An 8,983-nucleotide genomic window follows, 5' to 3' on the forward strand; every position below is an offset into this window, starting at 1 on the left:
AATTCTCTTCTTAAAACCAAAAGAGAAGAAATTTGTCTTGGAAATTCAACTGCCACAAAGGAAGAGAACATCTGCCATGTTTTCTAGACCATGTTCATAGTGTTTGAGTTCTTTGTAGTGAGACTCAAGTTCAGGAAATTTCTAGGGATGCTGACCAAGGAGAATAAGGTTAAAAATGCTTAAAGGGAAACAACAAACCAAAACTGTAAATTGAGCTAACCCCGTATCACTGAACTGAAATTCCATTCTAAGCAAGCTGTAGGTAGTATTCAATGCAAATATATTTTAACTGACATTTTATATATTCTTTCTTATCTTCTACAATGTTGGTGCATCTCATCTTATTTAGCATATTCCTTCAAATATGACAGACTTTTAAAAACAAAATATTTATTCTAAAATGGCCTGCATCTTACCTTTGAGTAAAACATATATAAAAGTTTTTATATGCATACATATTTTATATATATAAATAAAGATTTATTTTTATTTTATTATTTTGTTCTTAAATTAAAATTAAGTAAAACCAGATACTTCTTAAATTCAGGGCATCTGTGATTTGAAGGACTACAATAAGAATCCCATTTGATATTTTTAAACTTAGTTAAAATTTATCTTTATACTGATTAGTGGAGCAGGGCCAGGAGGCTGTGGGTGGGAGTGAGACACTCGAGTTTGACTCACTAATAGGTGCTTAATACAACTTTGACATTTGATCAGCAGTTCACTTTTAAAGGCCATCCCAAAAATACCTGGGGAAAGAAAAAACAAATATACTACAAAAAGAAAGTTATCTTAATACACAATTTTAGAAAATTTAAGAATCTGAAAATGCCTGCACAAAAGAGAGAAAATTTAAGGGCTGAACAGGTTATTTAGAACAGCCAACAAATGAATTATTCCTGGCCTTCCATAAAAACCTAGTCAGAATAGGCACTAATCCTTATGCACCGTTTGTTATTGCTTAGACGTTTCACAAATGTTATGATTTCTTTCTTAAAATCTTAATTGGATATGTTCTTGCCTATTATCCCATGCTTCACACAAAATAGACCAGAGGCCTTAGAGGTAGGGTGACTACCTGTCCCTACTTGGGTGGGACAGTCCCAGAATGAGAACCGCAAGTCCAGGTCCTGGGCTGAATGACTCTGAGACAGAATTTGTCCTGGATTCACAGCATCATGCAGGGATCTATGGGAAATGGCGGGTTTCCCCTTTCAGGCTGGCAGTGTTCCAGCGTGCAAGGGGCTGCTGGTAGCAGTACACAGGGGGCATCACGTGCACACCCACACACATGGCTGGGAACACAGCCAGGCAGCTTGGAGAGCAGCTCCCTGAAGGTACATCTATGGGGAGGAAGAGGGCATAAAGAGGGAGGGAGGGCATGGGGGGTGGGAGAGGAGGTAGATTGAGGTCCTGATGGTGAGGGAGGGAGTGGAGCTGGGGCTGGGAACACTGCCCAGCCAGGGCGGTGCATGGAGCCGGGGTGGGAAGTGGGATAGAGTCATGGGCACCTCGTCCAGGGGGTGCAGGGCATGAGGGGGCAGCTCCTCACTGTTGCACACAACCCCAGGGGAGCATGGGAGGCATGTGTTCCCCCCAGATTTGTGTCTGTGGTGGGAGCAGATGTGAGCTGCCAACTGTGGGCTTGGGGCTCCCTGCTTTGCTGTCCTCCCCCTGGGAGCCCTGCGCTGCCATGGTGATGCGCCCCCTGCCCACCCGGCAGCAGTGGCAGCAGTGTGGAATTGTGTCCTATGCTGCTGCTGGTTGGACAGGGGGCACGTGACTAGTGCAAGGTCCCAGGGGGAGAGCAGCAGGGTGGGGAGCCACAAGCCCACATTGTGCAGCCTGCATCTGCCCCTGCTCCACTCTGGCCATGCCACTAGCAGAGGTGGGTGGTAGGTACTGGGGCTGTGCAAAATTTCAACTCATTTTGAGGTCGAAACAGCAAAATTTAAATGAAACAAAGGGCTTCAAAACAGCCTCGAAACAAAACGAGGCTAGTCAAAACGTTTTGAAAGTCGAAACGTTTCAACCATAGCGCCATAGCGCTGGGGATGGAAGCCGTCCCTGGCAGATCAAGCCAAACGTTGAAACAGAGTTGAAACAGCCTGACTGTTTTGACGAAGCCAAATGGAACAGCAGTTTTGAATCAAAATGAAATTCAATACAAAACGCTGTTCTGTCAAAACCTCAAAACTCAAGGTGAAACGGAACGGTGCCATTTCACAGAGCCCTAGTAGGTACGCATGTGCCCCACCTTTATATCTTAAAAAGGTGGTCACCCTACTTAAAGGGAATGTAGATTCATAGTAATCATAATTTTTCTGTGGATAAAGAAGCATTAGTATTGCTTATGTAACATGTAGTATATAGATCCAGCTTGTGAAGTTTTAGAGGATCTACAAGGTAACCAAAACAAAGACTAATTCTGTTAGTTTAATTTTCCTGATTTTGGGATCTGTTAAGTTCAGGTCATGGTCAGGTACAAACAGAGATTGTGTCCAAATCTTTACTAAATCAGCAAGACTATATGTCATATGAAGCATACTAGCTTTCCTCAAAAAAGCAAATTGGATCTGTGCTTCTATTTTTTCTTGGCCTTCCATTAATTTGTTCCAAATTCCTCATCTGGAAGGTAAAGAAGAACAGTCTGTAAAGGCACTCAAAAATCTTCCTCTCACATAGAAATTGTACTGGAGGAGGTGAAGCGGGGGAGGGGGAAACACAACTGGAGAAAAAGACTTAAGTTAACAAAGAGCTGAAAAAAATAAAATGTTGATGTTGAACAATTTAATATCATTTTGCACGCATTGTGATACCACCGTAGACAACAACCTTGCTTTCTAAGGCGGTCTCATTTCTTGGTATGCTAAATATTCTTGGGGATATGGCTTTCTCCCATTCTCCTGATATGGCTGATCCAGCGCTACCTCCTCTTCTTGACTGTGGTTTCTAAGTGTGTCAGTTTTGCATGTTCCACTACCTCTGCATTTGGTATTCTGTTTTCCCACTTTATTTTCAGGATCTTAGACAGACATGTCACGTGGAAGCTGTTTAGCCTCTTGATGTGCCAGGCATATGTATCACTGATGACATTTCTGAAACATAAAGCAGGGAAGACAGCACACAAGTCTCATAGATTCTCATTGTCACCTCAGCTGATAGTTTACTGTTATTCCATACACATTTCTGTAATAGCCCAAAATTCTTAGCTGCTTTTCTGGTTCTGTTAGTCAATTCAGTCTGAAGGTCAAGATTACTGCTGATCGTAGCACTCAAGCAGCAAAATCTGTCAATGACACCAAGAGATTTATCCTCCAGAGTGATGGTAGATATTGGTTTTTCCACCCCTTGGTACATGATCACAGTCTTCTTGAGGCTAATTGCCATCCCGAAGCTCTTACATGTCTCATAAAACCTGTCCAAGATAATTTGCAGAGAAGATTCAGTGTGGGCAACCAAGGCCACATCGTCTGAAAACAGGAAGTCTCTGAGTACCATTTTTTTCACCTTGGTTTTCACTCAAACTTTCTGATGTTGAACAAAAGCCTCCATCTAGTCTGGTTTGAAGATAAATGCCATCATAGCTGTCCTTGAATGCATGAAGAAGCAGGGATGAAAAGTAGATGTTAAAAAGCCAGGGGGCTAATACACACTCCTGTTTCACCCTGTTGTTGATGCTTTGCTTTTATACACTACAGTTGCCTTCATACCTTGATGTAATGAGCTAATGATGTTCAGTAGTTTGGAGGGACAATCCAATTTCTTCAGAACAGTAAAAACTCCGTGTCTGTTGACTGTATGAAAGGTCTTCATCAGATCGATGAAGGCTATGTACAGTGGTATTCATTTTTCTCTACACTTCTCTTGCAGTTGCTTGATCAAAAATATCATATCAACGGTACAGCATCCTAAGCAAAAACTACATTGACTTTCAGGATATATTCTTTCACCTGCATGTCATACAGCAGCATATCACAAAACACTGTACAGACAAAATAAAAAAGCAAATTAAAATTCAGGGCCACTTTATAGTTTTACAATCTATCATCAACCTCAAAATGTTTACATCTGTGGGACAATTTTTGCTGGTCTGCTGATTAAATATTCTAAATGTGTGTTATCACCAGTGATTGAGCCGTATCACTGATGATACTATGATGTCAGCAGTATTTGGGTCTCAGCATCCTTTGATCTCAGCCAGTATGGCTTTAGGCTCTTAGTGTTACTGCAGAGCACTAGTTCTTCTATACCAACGTTAAATATTACCTTCTATTTAATGCTTAACAAGTCAAATTGCTCTGAAATCCATATGCTTACCCACAGTATCCTAAAATCTTCTGTCTTGTATAGATATGCAGGACAGTTAGTGCTCCATAATTGGGTTTGCTTTTCAGCAGGCAGCTCCTAGGTGTATGTGTGTCTGCATGCATGAGAGAGAAAGACTACCTGGGGTGAAAACTAAGAATGTAATCCTCCCCAAACTGACCCTGATACCCAAGATTTATCCTAGCTACTGCTTGATCCTCACTGCCCTTTGGAGAAACAATATTGAAAAAGTTATTAGTGGAGTCTTGGTAACTCCAGGACAGCACGAGCTAAACTGATGTGCCTGGAAGTAAGAAATATGCATGTTCAGCAAAACTAGGTCTCTGCTGAACCTGAACCAGAGATTTGTGGGCAGTCCAGTATTATAGTAAAGCTGTGGTTCACAAAGGCATCATCATCATTGAACCTGAACTATAGCTAGGCATCAGAAGTTTGAGCCTTACTCTTGGAAGCTTTCAGAAAAATGCATGCTTTGCATATTAATAGCTCTACATTTGGATTCTACAGAGGTTTCCTTTGGATCTTTTTTCTCTGAGACTATAATTTCAGGCTTTGGGTTGATTATTTAAAATTCTCTGAATTCCAAATTCAGATACCAATTTTACTGTAAGTATATTGTCAATGATTTTACCATTAATTAGGGGGGATGTGAAAGACTCTAGTGATCTAAATATGTAATATGATTCTTAGATTTCACCTGCCTCTTGAACCATGGAACTGAGTCTGATCAAAGAAAAGCAAGTTATGTTCATGTTCACTCAGAATATTTTCTGATTCTTATGATTTTTCTGTAACAGAGGAAAAAAATAATGGAAGTCAGAGCAGTGAGAAGGAAAAGGATGTGGAACAGTGCAAAACATCTAGGCATTGGGAAAGTGCAGGGTGGAAGCTCTGCTAATTTCCATCTTTTGCCCATTCCAAGGGAGAAAGATGTTATTGAAAACTCAGATTCATGACCATGACTACAGCTTTGATGAAGAACAGTTTCCAAAAGGATAGCTTTCCTACAATCCCTCAGCATATAAGGCCTCATTTGCTCTTTGACAGCTCCAAAAGTGCTGCCAGATCATAATGGGAGAAAGTTGAATTTCTTCATCTATCTTGCTGGGAAGGAAATGTGAACCATCTGTGCACTTCCATTCCTCCTCTACAAATAACCACCATTCCTACCCACTCCTCCTAAGCTGAGGGAGGGAACTCCAGGGCTTGCCTTCCCTCTATTATACCCTGAGGAAGTTAGAACTCCCCTCCTTCTCCTTTGCTAGGACTCCAAAAGCTTTCTGCCCTGCTCTGTCTTCAGGGGAGGGGGCCAAAACTTCAGGAAAGTCTGAGGAAGAAATGGAGATCTTTGCAGTTGGCACTTCAACTCTGCTACCTCAAACTTCCACATTCTTCTCCCTCTAAAGAAATGACCCAGCAGTGCTAAAACTCGAACAAGGAGCTGCATGAAATGGTAGTCTGAAAATGGAGAACTGGGCCTTGCTGGACAAGACTAGAAACAAGAAATGAGGTGATACAGTGTTGCCAAAGAGTCAAAGGTGGTAGGGTTAGAGACCTGGTCTGTTATATACAGGGATATAGAAAAAAGATTTTTGTAGAAGAATAGGGTAAGTAAATGTCTTTAAGCCTTATTCTGTCAAATTACGGTTGCCTAGTGGTGCCTGCTACCCTCCAGAATACTGAACTCACCTCTATTTGAACCTCCAAAAACCACAAAATAAAGAGAAAAGGTAATACAAACTTAAACATCTAAAAACAGAGGTAAAGTATATGTCACACCCACTGTTTAATCTTAACTCTCCTCTCTTTGAATGATGCTCCTAACTTCAGTGACACACATATTAACAACATTGTTCTAACAGATGCTTTGGAATACTCTGGGAACATAGCACATGAGTATTGACAGAAAATGTCCAACACTTCCTCTTTGCTAAGGCAAAACTTAAATTTGGGTCAGTCATAACAACAGGAGTTACATACACCTGGCTAACATTCAAACATTGAGCCTACTCCATATGAACCACCCGGACTTGCTAAATATTACCATATGTTCACACTTGCAGTAAGGATTCCTACTGGGATACTGCCTGCCTTGTCCCTACTAATCCTCAGGACATTGTCATTGCCAAATGGCTGACAATCTACATGACAAGAAGACCTCTGTGCACTAGTGCTGGTGCAACCTATAGAAATCAGTGCCAAAAGGAAACAGTTTATTCTCCAAAGTGTAGATGTGCCTCTCTCATCACATCACCATTATAGGTATGCTAACCTGCTCCAACTAATCTCCCCACCATACAATAGAATTACTCCTCACACTATAAAGGTAGTTGGAGTGTATGCCAATAAGTTATGTAAGGGCTGTTCTGCTGGAAGCTCACGGGCTGAATCCGGCCTGTGAGGGATTAATTCATCGCCCCCAGGGTCTCAGTCTGGGCGTGGCTCCCCACATTACTCTCCTGCTAGTGTCACCTCCAAGGTCCCCCTCACTCATCAAGTTTCCACTTCCTGCCCCTGTCCCTGCCCCCACCCCTGGGGGCGGAGCAGCACAGAACAGCAGAGGCACAGCGGGGCAGTTTCACGGCCTGAGTAACCATACAACACCCAGGGCAACCATGTAACACCAGCTGTTACAGTGGTGAGCACAGTAACGCTATCAGCCACTGCTGCAATTGCAGCCATTTTTGTGCCAGCCCCTCCCCTCCAAAGGTAGCACCCTGCGTTGCTGCCCCAGTTGTGCCCCCGTAGTTGTGCTACTACAGCACAGGGCCTAGGAGCCCATGAGCAACCTCTCAGAAGTTAGACAGCCCTCAATTATGTCATTCACATCTGTAGAACATTACCCAAATAATGGCACGTTCTTTTAGAACTTCCTCGTAGTCTATTTCTTGTGACACTCACAGCAGCAGGGTACATGGACAAAATTGGTTATATTTGTTAATGATCTCCTCCTGGCAATATATTAGCAATTCATGCTGATTCTTTTATTGTATGTGATACCTTTGACCATAAAATGTTAACACATTACTGGTTTCTTAAAGATTTGCGTTTATGTGATTCTGTTGCATTTGTTCTGAGATAGTTGGGAAGGCCATTGTTCATCTACCCAAGTGTTCTCTCATGAAGTTCCATGATGGCTTGCTCTCTTACCCTTCTGTTCAACACATAATGGGGCTTTTAGGAGGATTTTTGGGATGATCTAATGCACAGTGCCATCAGCAGGTAGATGACATCTACCTCTATACTCCATTTCACCCAACACATACAGTTGAGCAAACTACTCAAGCTTTGTCTATACTAGAAAGCTGATTCATCATATATGTGATGCAGTATAATGAGGGAGCAAATAAATGTTCTCTCTCCTTTTCTTGGCGGCGGGGGGGGGGGGGGGGGCGGCAGGGGGCCATTCTGCGTCGGGGGGGGGGGGGGGGGGGGGGGGGGGGGGGCTGAGTAAGGAGTTCCTCTTATGACTAATATGTGTGTATGTACACAGGTTCTTTAATACACATAATAAATACATACATGTTTTGTGATCCTAGAAAGCTTTAGATTGACAGTTCCTTTGGCAAAGGCTATCTGTCTTCCTCACAGCACTGGACAGACAAAATGTTAGCATTTAAGAAACACCATTATCAAACCCATCTGGCTGCATAAATTATGAATCAGGCCCACAGAAATTACAAAATTGGCTTAAAAATGAAGTTTGAAAATAATAAATCTGGGGTTCTTTTTGTTTGCCATTTTTTCCTGTGCCATCCTGTTTTCCTGCTCAATTCTGCAACCCCAAAAGGCTAGAAACATCTTTTTTTAATGAAAGTTTAGAGTCTTGGAGAATCAGGTAACTTCAGAGTCCCAGGCCTCAAGAAAGGACATTTTCAGGTAAGCCCAGATAGACTTCCTAATCCAGAGATTGGTGATAAAATCACCGGAGTTGGCAACTGTGTTTTATTAAGTACAGAGGAAAGTCAATATTCTTGCAGTCAGTTTACACTAGAGGAGGGACATATGGCCCTCGAAGGAAGCTTTAACAAGAGCTTTATCCTGCAGATCCACTACAACAACACATTCTCCTCTAGTCCCCTCCCACACACACAGGCTTCTTTTGCCATCATTCACACAAACATTGTTGGATGCAGTACCACGGGGAAAAAAAGTTTGCAGTTTCTTACTATCTTCAGCTCCTAACAGGAGAAATCAAAGCCTTGTATCCTTGTGTATCTCCATTTCAGGAGAAATTCCTCCAGAAACCAGGCAAGGTCACCCTCCACTTCCAGCAATCGATGCTTCAGTGGCAGCAAGGCTCATAATCTGCCAGTGAAAGGCACACAAGCAAGAGGGGGGAAAGTGTGTGTAGGGGGAGATAAATGACTTGCTGCTGGAGAAACTGCTAGCAAGCTAAACAGCACGAGCGAGTGGGGGAGCAGGGAAAAGAGGAAGGAAAGGCGGAGGGGGGAGGGGGGAAAGGGGTGGGGTTGCGCCTCTCCTACTAATGATACCGTTGTCTTGACAACTGTGCATATCAATTAAAACGCCTTTTAAATGAAAGACTCTCCCACCATGCAAGCGGGCAGAGGCGAGGGAATAAACCTATGTGTTTCCTTCCTTCGCATTATTTTAACTGCTGGAGTTAAAATAACAAAGCCTCAGCTCT

General features: G+C 42.5%; 1 protein-coding gene across 1 annotated transcript in view; it reads right to left on the bottom strand.

The window, feature by feature from the left end:
* Positions 1-8,983, bottom strand: part of CARS2 (cysteinyl-tRNA synthetase 2, mitochondrial) — a 69,823-nt gene that overhangs the window by 59,880 nt on the left and 960 nt on the right. The window lies entirely within an intron of this gene.

Source organism: Alligator sinensis, unplaced genomic scaffold (assembly GCF_000455745.1).
Source record: "Alligator sinensis unplaced genomic scaffold, ASM45574v1 scaffold288_1, whole genome shotgun sequence".
In the NCBI taxonomy this organism is placed as follows: Eukaryota; Metazoa; Chordata; order Crocodylia; family Alligatoridae; genus Alligator; species Alligator sinensis.